The sequence below is a fragment of the Calidris pugnax genome, unplaced genomic scaffold, assembly GCF_001431845.1.
Source record: "Calidris pugnax isolate Ruff unplaced genomic scaffold, ASM143184v1 scaffold65, whole genome shotgun sequence".
In the NCBI taxonomy this organism is placed as follows: Eukaryota; Metazoa; Chordata; class Aves; order Charadriiformes; family Scolopacidae; genus Calidris; species Calidris pugnax.
In genome coordinates this window covers 1,345,079-1,362,501 of record NW_015090785.1, presented here as the reverse complement: position 1 = coordinate 1,362,501, position 17,423 = coordinate 1,345,079, and positions in this window count along the sequence as shown.

The window sequence follows — 17,423 nt, the reverse complement described above, 5'->3', positions numbered from 1 at the left end:
CTTCTTACAGTAAGTAACTCAGTGCAGTAGTTGTGAAAGTGAATGATTTAATTCCCTCCAACTTCAAGAAACAATTTCATAGAAGTCCTAGGGTAACAAAATGATTTAATTTTGTTGATTTTGTTCTTTAATGCTGCAAACTATCAGTATTTATAAAAACAAAAAACCCAACTGATTTTGCACCATGTTTTTGTTACTGTGACCATACAAAAGGAATCTACTAAGTATAGCTAAATGATGTTATTGAAATTGTATCTATCCATCATATAGTAATGCTAAGATCAACCAAGCAAACTTAGGGATTGGAGTCTGAAAGTTCAAATTCTGCATGGCTGAATTTGATTGAGAATTCTATAGAAAATGTTTGTTGCTTCCTGTCCTCTTCCTAATTAAAATACTGTGCAATCAGCAAATGAAACTCCTATGCGGTGTTTAAGCTGATTTGGAAGCCTTCATGAGGGAAGTCAGACAGCTCCAGAAAATTGAGTGTTTTCACTCAGTTGTTTAAAGTTGCTCTTAATATTATAATTGGTCTTTTAAAGTTTCTTAACGTGTCCTTTGCAAACCAATTCATTTTGCCTACAGGGAAGAAAATAGCTTACTCTTACTGAATATCACTCACACAGGCAGGCGGACGTGGCCGTGAGGTGGGATTATAGTTCAGTACTAACAGTCTATTATATTTTGGTTTATCATAGCTGAGTGGAGGAAAACATTATTCGCCAAGTTACTCACCATAACATATAAGGCTTCCTCTTTAGAAAAATGTAGACGTGCTAAAGATTTATATATGTAAAGAAGTGAAAACATTTGGACTGGGATAGAGGTTACTATATATTAGGCCTTGGAAACAATGACTATGGTGACTTTTTTAATATGTGGAAACATTTGAATGTTGGCTTTCGAAAAGAAGTTGTATTTAAGTTAAAGCTCATTTGACGTGCTCTTCGTATTAAAAATCTGTTGTTCTGGAAGTGGTTTCTTATCTGCTTGAAGGCTTAAGGGTATTACTAAAAGTTATTTAAATGTGAGCTTTTTTTTTTTTTTTTTTTTTTTTTTTAAATAAGAGATGTATACAATTGTAATTCTACTTCCGTGGTAGCATTTCATTTCTCCTGAGGAAAATGCGTTTCTTATCCAAAAAATCTGGCTGGCCCCATAATTTAAATTGCAATAAAATTTTGAAGAAAAACGTGTGTTCTTTACTGTGTTACGGAAAAGCATGGGTTTCTTGTGGATGTGTGTCTGATCTCTGCTGCTTTAGAGGGGTTCAACTTTCTCCCTTTTAAAAGTGAAATAATTTTAAATCATGAAAAACTCTGGCTTGCAAAACCATTTTAAAAGAATTAAAACAAAGTGCTCTATTGGAGATGTAATCAACTTTAATTGTTGGTAGCCTCTCTTGCCTATTTGTAGCATTATTTCCTGATTCTGTTCCTTTTTTGCATGACCAAGGGCAAAGAGAGGGGATGCTGTTTCCTGCGTCACAGCTGGAGACAGGACCAGTTAGGACTAGTGGAAGTGGATTCTCGATAATTTCTGTCCCTTCACTTCTCTCTAAATTTCAGGAGCTGAAAGTGTGTGCAATTGGTAGCTCGTTCCTTAGGAAACCCCGTGGCTTCTTTGCCTTTGAAGGTATCTGCCTCTGTCTGTTTTTCACAGGTAACACCCCAAGTTATGCAGGGTGGCAAATGTCAAGTGTGTTACATTTAACAAAAACAGAACAAAACATTCAGGAGCTTTTGATGCAGATTCTTCAGATGGTTTTGTTTAGGAAAACCACTGAAAAATCTGGTTTCCTGCCAGCAACATGTTTGCCTTGCAGACAAAAATGCATGATCTACAGCCCCCACTAGAGGCTACACCTGTTTGAGCCTTTATAGAAAAGTTAGTTTTTTTCTCCCTCGCTGGCAGTAAGATCACAGGTTACAAGGGGAAGGAGTAATTTATAATCAGACAAATTGCACATTTTAAGTAAAAGAAGGGTCAAGTTGGGTACTTGACTGGGTGTTTGGATTAAATGGCCCCAGTGGGAGGAGGCATGGGAAAAGCAACAAGATTTTGCACTGACTTCTTAAAATTTATTTTCCCCCTAGAGTGGATCAGCAGGACCTGCCTTTTGAGCTGCCATCTCCAGGAACCAGAGGAAAAGTTGCTCTTGGAGCCCATGGGAGCAGGACATGAAGAAAGGCTGCTTTCCGTAAGTTTTCTTCTGTTTGTGGCCTTGCTAAGTCATTCCTAGCAGGCAACTCCATGGATTTTCCTTTTGCTGCTGCCCTTCCCCTCCCCTACACAACCCTCCGCTTTATTCTAGACCTTTACTAACTGCTTTGTTGAATAATTTTCCTGTCTGTATTGCCTTCCCTTACCTGGCCGTTCACTTGAGCTGGTGCCATCTCGTTGGGTGCGGTACCATTATCTTCTGTCATCATTTTGGTTATTTCTCAAGATTTATCTGTGTTCCTTTCTCCAAAGTCTTTGGCCATTCTAAGGCTGGTTTAAGTGTGGTTTCTTACAGGTTTTCAGCGTATTGTAATTCAAGTTGATGGTTAGTATCATAATGAGGAAAAAATAACCCTGCTGTTTTGCATGTTATGTCTTTAAATGAAATTGAGGCTTAATTTGAGACCATTGAACTTGTGAAGACCTGTTTCCAGTGTACATAATCTGTATTTAACAGTGTACCTGGGTAGATTCAGTTTAAGTCCCATGTGACTGGAGGCAGGTCAAAATATTAAAAAATATAGAAAGACACTTCAGTATATTGGATCCTTTGAAGGAAATGTGCTGTTTCATGAGAAAAGACTTGTTCTGCTTCCCACTTAAAGACATCTGATTTTCCTTTTGCTGCTGCCCTTCCCCTCCCCTACACAACCCTCCGCTTTATTCTAGACCTTTACTAACTGCTTTGTTGAATAATTTTCCTGTCTGTATTGCCTTCCCTTACCTGGCCGTTCACTTGAGCTGGTGCCATCTCGTTGGGTGCGGTACCATTATCTTCTGTCATCATTTTGGTTATTTCTCAAGATTTATCTGTGTTCCTTTCTCCAAAGTCTTTGGCCGTTGTAAGGCTGGTTTTAGTGTGGTTTCTTACAGGTTTTCAGCGTATTGTAATTCAGGTTGATGGTTAGTATCATAACGAGGAAAAAATAACCCTGCTGTTTTACATGGTATGTCTTTAAATGAAATTGAGGCTTAATTTGAGACCATTGAACTTGTGAAGACCTGTTTCCAGTGTACATAATCTGTATTTAACAGTGTACCTGGGTAGATTCAGTTTAAGTCCCATGTGACTGGAGGCAGGTCAAAATATTAAAAAAATATAGAAAGACATTTCAGTATATTGGATCCTTTGAAGGAAATGTGCTGTTTCATGAGAAAAGACTTGTTCTGCTTCCCACTTAAAGACATCTGCTGACTCATCTCTATTTAAAAAAAAAAATCACCACAAACCTCTGAGTTATACAGCCAAGGGATAATTAGATTTTTGTGTGTTGTGTTCTAAATAGAATATAAAATAAAAATAAAATATAAAAATTTTTTTAGAGGGCTCATACTGGCGATTCTCATACAATAAAAGTATGGATATTTTGTTTTCTTGCTCAGAAATGTCCTGACAAGAATTGGGTTTCTGTCAGTTGTCATAGATGGACCATTTATGCTAAAGGTTTCCTCCCCATCTATCACAGGAGAGTTTTCCAGCTGTGTTGAGGGTGAGGGGGCTGAGCATGACTGTGGTACTCAGGAGTACATCTGCCAAGGGACAGCGTTACACATCTGGAGGTGGCACTACCCGAATTGCCTTATGTGTTCCTAATAAGGGATTGATTGAGAGGGTGTGTACAGAGGGAAGGAAGATAAAGAATATGCTGTAATATAAAGATACAGGTTTTGGGGATAGCTGTTTGGAAAAAACAAGTGATAAATATATATGCTACTTTTTACATCTATTGGAACAGTTATATATGGACTATTTAAGATAAATAATTATGACGAGTTCTCTGCTCTCCTCGCCTAAAATGAAATCAACACTAAGTGTTTTTCCATTTCTTCCCCAGCAAGCACCTTGTACTGAGCTGTTCTGGAGGATCCCCTTACAGTTTTTGTTTCTTCTTGTGGCAGCCTTTGGGAATGCCTCACGTCCTACCATCAAGAAACTTGGAGTGATAAAAATGTGAGTGTTGCTTAATAGGGGTTCTACTGGCAAAACAGATGTTGAACTGCATTTAACATTGCTTAGTGTTATTTAGAGACTTGGAGGAGAGGACTAAGTCTGCATTTAATTTGTGCAAAAAGCAAGAATAGATTTTTAGGGCTGTTTCAGCCAAGTTTAAGAATTCTGTGTATTCTAACAGTAATAAATAAGCCTTTGTAACTATAATCTGGGGTATTTAAATAAGGCATGCAGTACGTGTACTACAGTGTTTTATCAACTGAGGTGTTAGCAACCAAGTTTTTGGCCTCGGCTTTTTAACAGCCTCTACAGATTGTATGGAATTAAAAGAAAATGTGTCACTGAGAGAAATCAGACTGTATTGTAGGCTTCTAGGCATCTAGACAGGTTGAGAAATAGTCTGGAGAGACTAAAAGGTGCAAAGGTTCACCTGGCTGTAAAACTTAGCTCTCAGCAGTTCAATTTCTTCATCTTGTTTTCTCTCTGGAATTTCAGGGTGCTGGGCCATGCCAGCTAATATCCAAATACAAGAAAACAATATTTAAAAATTTACAGTAATACTACATTTTTACATAAAACATTTTTGCCTTAGCAGATTCTTTCCTGAAGAAGTAGGAGATGGCTCTTGCAAACAAACCCAGGATACTGGCAGGGCAAGGTTTTTTGAAATGTTTCCTGAGGGTATTAGATGAGCAGGGAAATCCTCGAGGCTGAACTTTGCATTGCTGCACATGCTTAATGTTTGAGGGGCCCTTATGAAACGCAGACGTTAAGGCTGAATCTCAGTTGGACATCATATCAGAGCAATGTTCTGGGAAAGAAAAAAGCACAGATAAAGCTAAGGTAGGAGGAGCAGTTCCAAACCTACAGTGAGCGTTAAGATGAGTTCATTGGAGGCTGTGAATAGCTTGTCAATATCTGTTATTTAATTTAAAAGATGAAATGGTTTGCCGTACTAGGCTGTAGGCCAGCAGGGTGCAATATATGTAAAATTGTACACACTATACAGACAGGATTGGAATTTTGGCTTCAGTTTATCTAATGTAAGAAACAGATATTTTATACAGAACAAAGAGCGAAAGAGCTACGATGGACAGTGGCTGAGAGTATTCTTGCTTCTTGGTGTTATTTGGGAAGCTGGAGCCTAGCTCTCAATTTTCTAATGCCAGTCTTCCCTTCTGGGATTTCACCCAATTTGGGTAAAATCTGCAGGTGGAAGAGGGGAGAGGGCTGGTGACAAAATGGAAATTACTAAAATATCAGGGAAAAAGCACATGTCTCTGTCTTTACTGCTACTTTACAGTCTCACAGTGTTTCCCATTTATATCTTTGATACAAAAATAAACTGAAAGCTACCATGGGGTATCTAAACTTTTGTACAGAACCTCTTAAAAGAATAGTAGGTTGTGAGTTAATTTCTGTTAGCTGAATGCTTTCTGTGAGCTATCTTTGTTTTTTTCTTTTAGCCTTGACTGGTGTAAATTAAATTTCCTGTGGCTGCACATTGCACTTTTGGTAATTGGTGACACTGACAGCTATGCACAGGTAGTTTTATAGTTTGTAGTGTGCTCTGGTGTAAGGTTTATATGCGAAAAAATGAAGTAGGTTAAATTTGTGGGGATGGTGAGTTATTGACAGTTCTAGACATTCCACTTCCAAAAAGAAAATCCTTCTTATTTTGCTAATAAAGATGTGCAAAACCTAGGAATTGTTAATAGTTTTCTTGATATTTATGTTGGCTGATGGCTCTCCAGAACTGCACTAAACTGCAATGTAGTTTTGAAAAACATCTGCTGGGAAGGTGACACCCAAGGTGAAATATTACTGTGTGGCTTGTGGTTTCAGCTCGTTTACACCAGCTGTGGAGGCTCTTCTGCCAGTTCCTGGGCAGGAGAGAGCTGGCACTGCTGCTGGTACAGCTACCCCTTGCCATGGAGTCAGCTTTCTGCAGTCTCCTGGTGGACCTGGCTGTGCCTCGTCCCACAGACTTCTTCCACATTTGATAAAAACCTCCAGGAAAAAGAACATGGAGTAAGACAAGGTGGTGAAACAAAGAGTAAAAAAAGACCTGGTTTTGCAGCCGAGCTGTCAGCATTCTGGTAACACGGCTCTGCAGTGTGAACAGCAGTTTTGTGTTACCTGCCTTCGATTCCGATAACTGTGTTTAGCCAGCCACACGAGCTGAACTCTCTCTGGTCTGGGGATATGATGGTCTGTAAATCTTTATCTCTGTGGAGCTTCCCCTCCTTGCCTCTGAACTTCCAAGTCCAGAAAGGATATTTTCTAAAGCTCTGGTTTCTATTAGTTAATCCCTTTCTTGCCGAGTTTGATTCCTCACTTACAAAATCCCAATCCTGTTGGCAAATAATTTCTTTCCACTCTTGGCCTTCCCTTCCAATTTCTGCTGTTTGTCTTTTCAGTCCTTTTTCCAAGGGGCTCTTTTGGATATTTTGGGAAATGTTCTGTCATTGCTGAATCTCTTGTGAGAAGTGCAGTTACCTATGTCTAATCATTTTTCCTCCAGTTGTAAAGAGTTTGTCGTCCAGTATCATTGCTGAAGGCAACATGTGGCTTCCTATAGGCCACATGTTTTGAGTATCATTAGAAAGTTGCAAATAGCTAAAGCGAGAGTAAATTGAGTGCAGCACACGTGGGGTCACAGCGCTGTGCCAGGCACATGAGAATTTTGATGGTGATGTGGAGAGGGATGGGAGCAGGTCTCGCTGAGTTTCACCAGGGTGGACATTACTGATAGTTGAGGGGCCACAGGTTTGGCGTGGGGATTGGCTGACCAGATAATGTTAGGAAGCCACCCACACACTGCTGTGTGAGGCACGAAATGCCTGGTGCTGATTTGTAAAGCGGCCTTTGTTTTACCTCTGTTTTTAAAATGCTGCCCTGTTTTGTATAAATCTTTATATTTGGGTTTCTGGTGTCAGTGATGGGCTCTGTCGGAGAGTGAGCTTGTGCAGCCTTTCCTGTCACTTCTGTGCTGTAGGTAGGTGGCTGGGAGAGTTTCCTGCTGATCTCGAGCAAGGTGGCGAGGTGTTATTGCAGGTGAATCTTGCTCTCCAAACAGTCAAATGGTATCTGTGTCATCCTGCGACTAGACGGCAGCCTGCACTGAATCTTCTGAACTCAGCAGAGGAGATTGGATCTTAGATTTCCTATTCACTTGGTCCATTAGCCCTAAAAAGACTGTTTCTGCTGCAGCAGTTTGATTTGCTGTGCTGCCACCAGAAGTGACAGGTTTAAGGACTAATCTCTGCCCCCGGTGCCCAGGTTCCAACTGACCCTTGCAATTTGCCTGCAGCATCAATACCTCAACCAGACCCTGTTTCGCTCCACTGCTGTCTGTCTGTCTGACTCATTAGCACTTTGGGGATAAGAAAAGGCAATTACAAATCAAACAGCATTTAAATTGGTCCACCAAAGGGACAGATGAGCTCAAAACATTGCCTAGAGAACAGCTTTGTGGCCTGACATAAAAGCTCTTCTCAGGACTGTCCTGGAGAGCGCTGGGTGATGATACCCATATCGCTGTTAGTTGGTGCTTTGAGTGAATCTGCTTTTTGTGCCGACATTTCCACACCTTTCCAGATTTATCCTCTGGCACAGTTTAGAGCTTTTTTTAAGGGTGCTGGAAATAATGCGGTCTGGAGCACTCTGCTGGAGTGAGGTTCTTCCGCCTGAAGCTGCTGCACTTCTGGACATACGTGGTCTGCTTCTGAGGGGTCTGCAGGTTTACATTCACTGTACAGGGAGGTTTTGTGTTATTTGGAAGGGGGGAAAAAAGCCCACAGATGAGTCAAAAAAAGAGTTGAAAGTCCTGTGATGGCCAGGAGACGGTTTTAATTTGATTGTCCTTATCTTACAGTGTGGCATTTAATTTCAGGAGGCAGAAGGTAAGTGAGAAGGTATCTCTACCTAGACCAAGTACTGATAGTTCTTACCTGAGGTTCTCCACACCTCAAAGAAAACTCCTGTGCCAAAGTGGGTAGTTTTTGGTTCCTTTTTCCCTCCACAGCAGCAGAGGGCACAGAAGCAGATCCTGGCCAGATACGGGTTGTTCATAGTTAACATTAGTTTCAGGCAGCTTTTGGATCTGGCTTCTTTAATGTTTCTCTGCATATTATGGCCTGATCTTGAGCCCACTGAAACATAAAAGGTTGTTACTGGTGGCTTTGAGGGCTTTAGAGCTGGCCTTTAGGACAGTCCAGGTCTCAAGGCATTCCTGATGAGTACTCAGTGGGCAGAGGAGGGCCTCCTTTTAGCCAAGTACAAGAGGTGAGGTGTTTTTTGTTTATGATGCAAAAAATCAAAGCATGAAAACTAAGCCTTGGGAGCATTCCCGAACTGTAGGAGAAACTGTTGCTCTATGAGAAAGGACTGGAGGGAATCTGCTTTGCAATGGGTCTGTCTCCCATCCGTGTTCCTGGTGAGAGGCCTACAGGCGGGAGGCAGTATGGAGGTGGCCACTGTGGCTCTACGTGTGTGCATCGCCCAGTTCACTGGTGCCAGATGGAGCGTGTGCCTCTGTGAAGGTGCAGCAGGGGATGGGGAGGAGGAGGCAACGTGGAGCTGCTGAGTGGCAGCAGCCAGCAGGCACGTTCTTCTGGAGTGGGAGTGGTGGTACAAGGGGTGAGGGAACAGGGATGGGAGCCGGGAGAGGAAGGGGATGGGAGAGATGAGGATGCTCTCCTGCAGGATGGCTCGTGGCTGAAGAGGGGCTGGAGGAGAAGGTGGTTCCAGCAGGGAGGAAAGGACATGGAGATAGAAATGCTAGTTCAGAAGGCGTCTGGGGATTACTGGCAGTCTCCCTCACTGGGAAGCTTGTGTCTGGGCCTGTGCCTTGCAGGTGGTAAAATTGTAGTTGCAGCCCTGGCTTTGTCTGAGGCTGGGCTCTGGCTGGACTGTCTCCATCTGAAAGTACCCAAAATTGATGTGGATCCTCTGGAGTGTTGCGCAGTTCAGTTAGTCCAAGTCCATTCAAAATGAAATACTGTGTTTCGATCCTTTTTACAAACCAACCTTTAAAATTTTTCTTTGGCAGAAACAACCTTTTTCCCCTCATGGAAAATTTCTGTTTTCTGAGAAACAGAATTCTCTTTCAGACTATCCCCCCTATGGAAAATTCCCAACCAGCTCCGATTCTAAAACTCGATGCCAGAAAGCATCTAGCAGGCATTAGCAGAGGATGACTCGGGTTGTAATGTATCATTTAATCCTAACTAGGGCAACATAGCCACATGAATTTGAGAACACAAGCAGGCGCTCAGCATCCCTAACTCAACATGCAGTAGGCAATCCACCAAAACCACACAAGCAGAACAGGGAAAAGGAGTTATAATCATCTTTCAGTTTTGAAAGCTTGGTTCCACCATGAGAAAGAAAATTACAAAATGTCATCAGATGCACCATATTTGCTTCCTCTTACTGACTTCCAAAACCAAACCACTTTACAAATAAGAAGATGCTTGGGTGGCTTTTTTAGTTTGGTTTTTCTTTGTTTTTTAAGCAGATTGTTTCATCATCAACCAGTCTGAGAGAGAATAAGGTTTCCTCCTCCTGTAAGAAGTATGCAGGGAGAAAATTATCCAGCATGCTTGCAGGGACAACAGAATTAAATGTTGAAGTTGGTTCTCCTGATGCAGAAGAAATAATAGTCTCCAGTCCTCCCACAGCTCTGCTGCTGCTTTTCTACTCAGAAAAGAGACCAGCTGACTGAGATAGTGCCATTCCCTTCATGTGGGATTCAAGCCTATCTCAAAGGGTAATTTAAAGCCTATCCATAGAAGCATTGCTCAATTTAGCACACATCCAGGGCAAAAAAGTGGGCTTCTGGATAGGAAGTATGGCTTGGCGGTGCAAGAGAATATCATGTTGGGAAGGGCAAGGGAGGGAGGGAGAAAGGCAGGTGAAATGCTTCAAGATGTGGTAGTCCTGATAGCACAGGAGCCCTGACTGGGTGAACAAATTGATTACTCCTTTTCCTTAAGAGGGACTTCCAGATGCATAGAGAGACCATGTACAGACCAAATTGCAATAAATATCCAGCCACAGACCTATCAATATAAATTAGTGTCAAAGGAAATGAAAAGGCATTTTATTTATCACTAATTTCACTCCAGGTATCAAAGACAAGTTTCCTCTGTGTGAGGATAGTTGTGAATTTTTGGAGGGTTTTTTTATTTTATTTAAAGCTAAGCCATTAGCAATTTAAAGATGTTAATTTTTTGCCCTTTTAAAAATACTTGTTGCGGCTGAACTGGATTTGGTTTAGTTTGGTTTTTGAATTCTCAGCTTTGTTCACTTCCATCTGTAGCCTTGAGAACCCGTTGCAAGATGGGCACTAACCAAATGTCCTTACCAATGTGCTAGATCCTGACTTGTGTGTGTCTTTGATGCTGTTTGCCTCAGAGCCTTCACTTCTAGGCAAGACTTCAATTTTTAATGTAAAACAGAATCAGGAGCAAAAAATTCTTTTTAGAATAACTAAGAACTACTGAAAAACTCTTTCATGTCCTCTATGCATTATAAAAAGGGGGAAAAAATAGTCTAAAGGTTCTGTGCTCCCTTCCTTTGTAGGTCTCCTTTGATGATTTTGTTCAAGCAATTGTATCATGTTTTTTGGGTTTTCTCTAGTGTGAGTCTTCCCCACAAAGAAACATGAATAAAGTTTCTCTTGTTTGTCGTTATATAAAATATGAAGCTTTACACTATGGCCTTTCAGGTGCCATCATGAGCTGCTCTAGCACTTTGAAACAACAGATGAATTCTTACTGGCTTTTCCTGTTGTTGCAGTCTTTTTGAGAGTGACAAAAGTGAAAGTCAAAATGGGATGAGAGCCTTTAGGACCCGTTTTGTTTCTCATGGTTACTCAGCATTTCACTGCTCCTGCAGGAAAGACCGACCAAACACCTAATGAAGGAAGTCTTGTTTCTGAAGAGCTGAGCACGGTTGCAATCTCATATTGGCAGTGCTTCTACCTGAGCAGCTGTTGGCAGTTTTGAAATGTTCAGTTAGCCTGTTATCTCTTATAAGTATATAAATATGTATTTTAAAAGAAAAAGTTAAAAAGTAATAGGAAGTCAAGTCATGCAGTGTGATATGCAAACCCCAGACGTTCCTTATTTATCTTGTGTATTTGCACTTAGTGCAGTATTGCGTAATGTCACAAGTGCTGAATATTTCCTCTAGCGAAGTGATGCATTTTAATTAAATTAACTGTTTAAAGTTCAGTTATTCATTAAAGGTACATACTTGTCCAAAAAGACATGCTGACCTTGGATGGACAATCCTCTGAAGGGAACTGTTAGGGATTTGAATTAGAGAAACATTATTTCATATAATTCACGCACAAAAAAACATTGACTTTCTTGGCCAGTTAACTACATAGATTTATACTGTTCACCTCGACTAGTTCATCTGAAAATTTCCAAGTGACAGTGCTGACTGTCTGATATCAGCAAATCAGGGCATGCGTGTCCTTCGGTTTCTCTCTCATAGAAAGTGGACTTTGCTGCCATGAGTTGGCTCTTGCATCCAGGGCTCAGCCTCAGCCCCTCAGGCAGCTCCAGCCTCTCCTTTCACTGGGGTGGGAGCCCTTGGGTGTTCCTCATTAGTGGCTCACCTCTGAAGGGTCTGTTTCATGATGGAAGCAAGCACATAAAAAAGCTTTGCAAAATTCAAGCAGCATTTATCCACAACAAAGAATATACAGTCCTCAGCAAACAATAAAACATTTATTCATTTTCATGCTCTTATTTTTTTGTTTTCCACTGCTCAAGTGTTCTCTGTGTTGAGGTTGAATCTCTCAGGGCCCAGTAGCCCTCTGCCAGCAGATGTCTTCTTTCCTGAAACAGAGAGGCCCTGTTTTCTCCTAGTATCTTTTGCCCCTGTCTAGCTTCAGTGTAAAATATCCTTTGTTGTAGAAATGTGTTTCTTATTTCTCTCATCTGCCTAAGGTTGCTTTCTTTCTGAATTTTGTCTTTTCTTTTATCTTCTCAGATCCAGCACTAGTTTGATCTTGTTTTCCTCTGCTGGTCTTATCCCATCGTCAGCCAGTGAGACAGATAAAAAAACTGGCTTTATCAGGAGCAGAGTTATTCTTTTGTTCTCCAGAATCGTGAAGGGCTTGGCTTCTAGTAGTCTTTGCTCAACCTATGCATGGATAAACAGGTAAAAGACACCATAGTCTTCACTTGGCATAGGAACGTGGGGCAATAGGCAGTGAAAGGTGGTGAAAAGATAAGGAAGCAAACGCCACCTAGGTTTCAAACAAATAAATTTAATTCAAGAGGTTTCCCTACCTACCTGTCAGTGAAGCTGTAACTGCTCACTCTACTTGTGAAAATTTAGAGTGCAGGACAAACTCCAAGTGTGCTTTGGTAAGGGTAAAGGCCTAAAAAGGTATGGCAAATTTTGTTGGTTCTGTCAAGAAAATGTAATCTACTATCTAGGAAAGCGTGATCAAAGAAACACTGTCTTTGAGGGTTGCAAGTATCTGCTGGGCAAGTAAAGTAAGTGATTTTTAAAGGTCGGAGCGCTCTGTTGATAAGAAAGATGTATTGAAAGGGCAAAAGAACCACAGAGGACTTCCTTTGTCATTACAGCAGGTACCGTGTGACGTTGAGAGAATAGCTGAACAAAGCAAACCACAATGATTACAGTATATTTAAAGCAAAATGGGGAAATAATGAGTCATCCCCATTTGCTAAGTGGAGGGAAAGAGATTTCTGCCTCAGTTAGTTTGTCTATGGGACATAAAGGCAGCCTTTAACAAAAGGGGGGAAAAAATCCCAATTCCATTTCATTCCCTTTAACCAACCAAAATCCCTTTAGACTATGGAAGTTGCCAATTAGGTAATGATGGTACCAAAAAATCAGTATTTTTCAGGAATATTGGGTTTAATCTTTCTTTTGTAAGCAAAGGGAGAGGTTGCTTGGCTGTAAACAAACACATCTGTGCTCCTGAGTGTTTCTCATATACTCAGAGTTAAACAGCATGAGGGAAACCACGTAGCTGAGGGCATGTCCTCAGCCGTATGCAGCGCTGTCTGAGGACACCCCGGCGGTCTCTGAGTTACCTCTCCTGCTGCAGCTCTGCTGGTCTCTCACTCACCTCTCCTGCTGCAGCTCTGCTGGTCTCTCGCTCAGTGGGTGGTTCAGGGCAAGCTCACGAGCTGCTCTGCTGTGTGGTGCTGTGAAGACTTGTTTGCAAGGCCTTAAACGGATAGAGAGCACAGATTCATTTGGAATGGCCATCCCCATATAATAGATAATGTGTTGGCTTGGGAATTTATTTTATTGGATTTGGTGTTGCTTAGTAAAAGTTTAACTTCCCAGAAGTACCACTTACTTGGGGGAAGACATTGTCAGTGCATTTTCCAAAAGATTCCTGCTGTTTTATGGAGATTTATACTTCAGACCGTCTAGTATGTTGTGACCTCTTTGTCTATCAGAAGCTTTTCCTAATAGTTTTTATGCAAGTTCTATTGCTACTTATTACTCTGGTAGTAAATCAGGTTGGACCACTGCCTGCGGTGCCCAGCTCATACACAGGTGATGCCCTCCCAAAGAGTCCTCCTTAACGAGGCAGGCTGACGCTGTCGGGAGAGCTCACTGCTCACTGAGACTGTCCATATGGTCTGTTACTACCCGTCTGTTGGTATGAAGATAAACATCTTGCAAGAAATGAAAGTTTGATCATGTGCACAGTGTGAGCGTTGTGTGTGGGGCTAGATTAACGCTGACAATATTAGTGCTTGGTCACCTAGGTGATGGATCTTGCTGCTATGGTAACCTGGAGGCTGTATTACTCATCAAATATGAATTTTAACAAACAGGAATGTTTTAAGGTGTTTATATCTTGTGTCCCCTGGAACTGTTTGCTGCCCTTTTAAAATATTTACAGGAATTGTGAAATGAGACTCTTAAGTAAAGGTTTTATTCCTTGACTTGTATCCAGGGGAATATTTTGACTTGTACCAGAGGAATTTGAGCCAACTCAGTATACATCTTCAGGCAGCCACATGGATTTTTTTATATACTTGTTTTATCATGCCAACTGCAGCCCAGTGCTGTTCCAGGGTCATATCTGGAACATGGATATCCTGTGTATGGCTTGTGGTAGATTGTGGGATGCTATACCTTCTCTTTATTGACCTAGAGAAAAAGTGATTGTCATGCATGGGGTGCTTTCAGCTCATTAACAGCATAGTACATTCATTCAGGGATGCAACCTTATATGCTGCTGGGTAAGAGATTTTCTTAGATTCAGACACCAGCATGTTTGGTGTGTCTCACTGAGACCTTTGAGAAGATGATTCAGAAGTCACAAGAGCAGAGTGGCACATCAGCTCATCACCCCACTGATTTTATTTTTTGATTACTATGTAACAGCTGGATGTGTGTTTTTAAGGAGTTTCACAGTATATGCCCTCCATTACCTACAGTGTGCCATCTTTTTCACCTGGACGATAAACATGGGAGTTTTTGTTAATTCCTATAGCTTGGTACTTAATGCAAGAGAGATTTTTAGGTTCCTCTTGGCAGGGCAGGATGGGACAAAGTGAATATGTCCTGATGACTTGTGAAGGGACAAACTGGTATATCCTCCACAATCTGACCTGATTAGGCTTTCTGCTTTTCGGAAAATTTTACACGGGATGAATATGAATCTGGAAAAAACACCAATGAAATTAAAACCACCAGTGATTAAAAACGAGACTGCCAGCTTCCTGTCCCACTTACACAAGAGCACTTTAGGCTTACCATGAAGATGGAGCAGGACCAGCATGTGCACCCAAGGACTTCACCAAGATAAATTTCCCCAAGGTAAATGGGGAACCATAGAATAAGCTAGTCCATTAATCAGAAGTAACTCTGTGGAAATGCCCTAGAGGGTAACCCCAGTCATGCTTGAAATGTCCAAGAGAATGCTCTGATGTCCCACCCTGCAGTACTGAAGCTTTGCCTGCTCCTGGCACAGACAACTGCATGGTTGTTGATGCAGCTGTGTTAGATGGTTTGAAAAAACCTTGAAAAAAAGAATGTTTGTTCATGGCACTCCAGCTGTAATATAAGCCTGAAAATATTGCCTCTGGGCATTAAAAAGACTCTTGAAATGCTCCACTGACCAGCATCTTCACTGGCAGAACAGGGACTACCTGTGTCCACGTGATCTGCTAGCTGATGGTTTTTTAGATGTAGGTTTAAAGCACAATGCACATTCTTGGGAATAGGGGTAATGGGTGGGGAGGGATACAATTTAATAAATAAATAAATTTAATAAATAAACAATTTAATAAATAAACACAATTTAATAAGAATAGGGGTAATGGGTGGGGAGGGATACAACTTAATTGGCCTTGAAGATAAACACAGGGAAGTGGAGGCTGCCATTAGAGGATGCACTGAACATAAAGTCATCTGGATTTGCTATTGCTGCAACAAAGGGAGGGTGGGTAGAGAAAGACTGCAGTGTAGTTTGGGCATCTGCTTCTCATTTGGGTTGCCCTCACTGCTGGGCAGAAAGGTGTGAAGTAGTGAAGGGGGACAGGAAGAGGTTGTCTAGAGAGCTGGCTTTAGCTACATGACTATCGTGCCCATGTAAGTAGCTGGATTAGAGCTAATCTAATTACATTTTTTATTACTTGTCCGTTGGCACTATTGTCTTCTTTTCATGGTTGACCCGGTGAAGCAGTCTCTCCTAATCAATGAGCAGCTGCTCTCTCTGTCACATGAGATTAGGCCAGTTCTCAAAGAAACAAGAAGAAGCAGTGAAGTGTGTGTGTTTGAGAAAGAAGAACAAGCTTCTATGAAACCTAAGTACTTCACTGTTAAATATTATTTCTTCCTCAGTCCCTTAGGAGGCAGAATCTGGCAGAAAGCATTTGGCTATGGCTGGCAAGCTGGGTGAAGATGAAAGCCCTGGAAAAACACCCTTCATGACTGAATCCTGCAAGGGGCCCTGCTCTCAGTCCCTGGTCTGTGAGATCACCAGGCAAAAGTGCTGCTGCCATGCTTGTGAAGCTGGAGCCCTGTCACGTGAGTGTACCAGGCACAGCCAGTAGGAGAGAGTAGCTACAACCCTTTTTTTACCAAAGGAAAGCCAGCCGCTTTTCCTCAGTCCCTTGGAAGATAAACCCAATTTCTGTGTCATCTTCTGAATTTGTTTATCCTTTTATAGGGCTGAAGCACAGAAAAGCTGAAGGCTGCTAGACCAGGTGTTCCCCTTCAGATTCTTTAATGCTTGAACATGTTTCAGCCGGTGAGTGCAAGGGGAAGTGGACAAATCATTCCTGTCACTTAAGAATAAATTTTGGTACTTTTTTTCTTCTCAATGGTTTTCCTCTCTCAGAGTTGAGGAGTAGTGCCTCGTGGGCAGATCTGCCTACAAAGCAGTTTAATTTGTTCACCAGAAAAGCTGGTGGGTGGGTGAGTGGGCCAACCAGCCAAATTGGTGGGAGCTGTTGTGGGTGAAGGTGGAGCTTGACTGGGCCACACTCAGTGCTGTGTAAAGGTAGCTGGCCTCAGTAAAAGAGGCTCTTGAGGCTAGAGAAGTCAGCTATCCTAGATAGAGATGCCTACGCTCAGGGTCTGAACAAAAACTATTTTTGGTGAAGGTCTTCTTAGATGTCATCTTTGTTCCCTGGGACCTTCTGAATGGGAGTGTGGCAATTACTAGATGTGGTTGAATTTGCTTGCTTTGGCTTTTATTTCATTTGGGCTGCAAAGCAGAGGGTACTTACGTAGCTAAGGCTTCATCGATTCCTGCCAATTGCTGACTCTGAGCTTGCCTGAATTTGTATAATATGTGCTGCTGCTATAAATAAAAGCAGTTCTGTCTCTTGCACTGAAAACTCTTTGTCAGCTATGCAATACTGAGATTTTATTAGGTATTAATTAAGTTACGGGTACGTATAGGATGCCATGTGTTGCCAGGAGGGATGGCAGATTCTTTCCATGTGACCCAATTTGCAGTAGGTTTGGGTATGACAAACAAGGTGTCTTAACAAAAGGGTTGTTTACTGAGTCACCCTCCCAAAAAGAGGGCGAAACTGAGGATGTCCAGGTAGTTGTTTGGTTTGGATTCTCAGTGACCCATTTTTCCTGCATGTCTGTCTATAACACGCTGGCCATGGTTTTGTTGTTCTTGTTTTTTCCCATCTTTTTGGTGTGTGTTTTCACTATCGTGTTCAAAGGCAAGGGCTCTTACCTTTACCTGAATAAAAGAAAAAGAAGT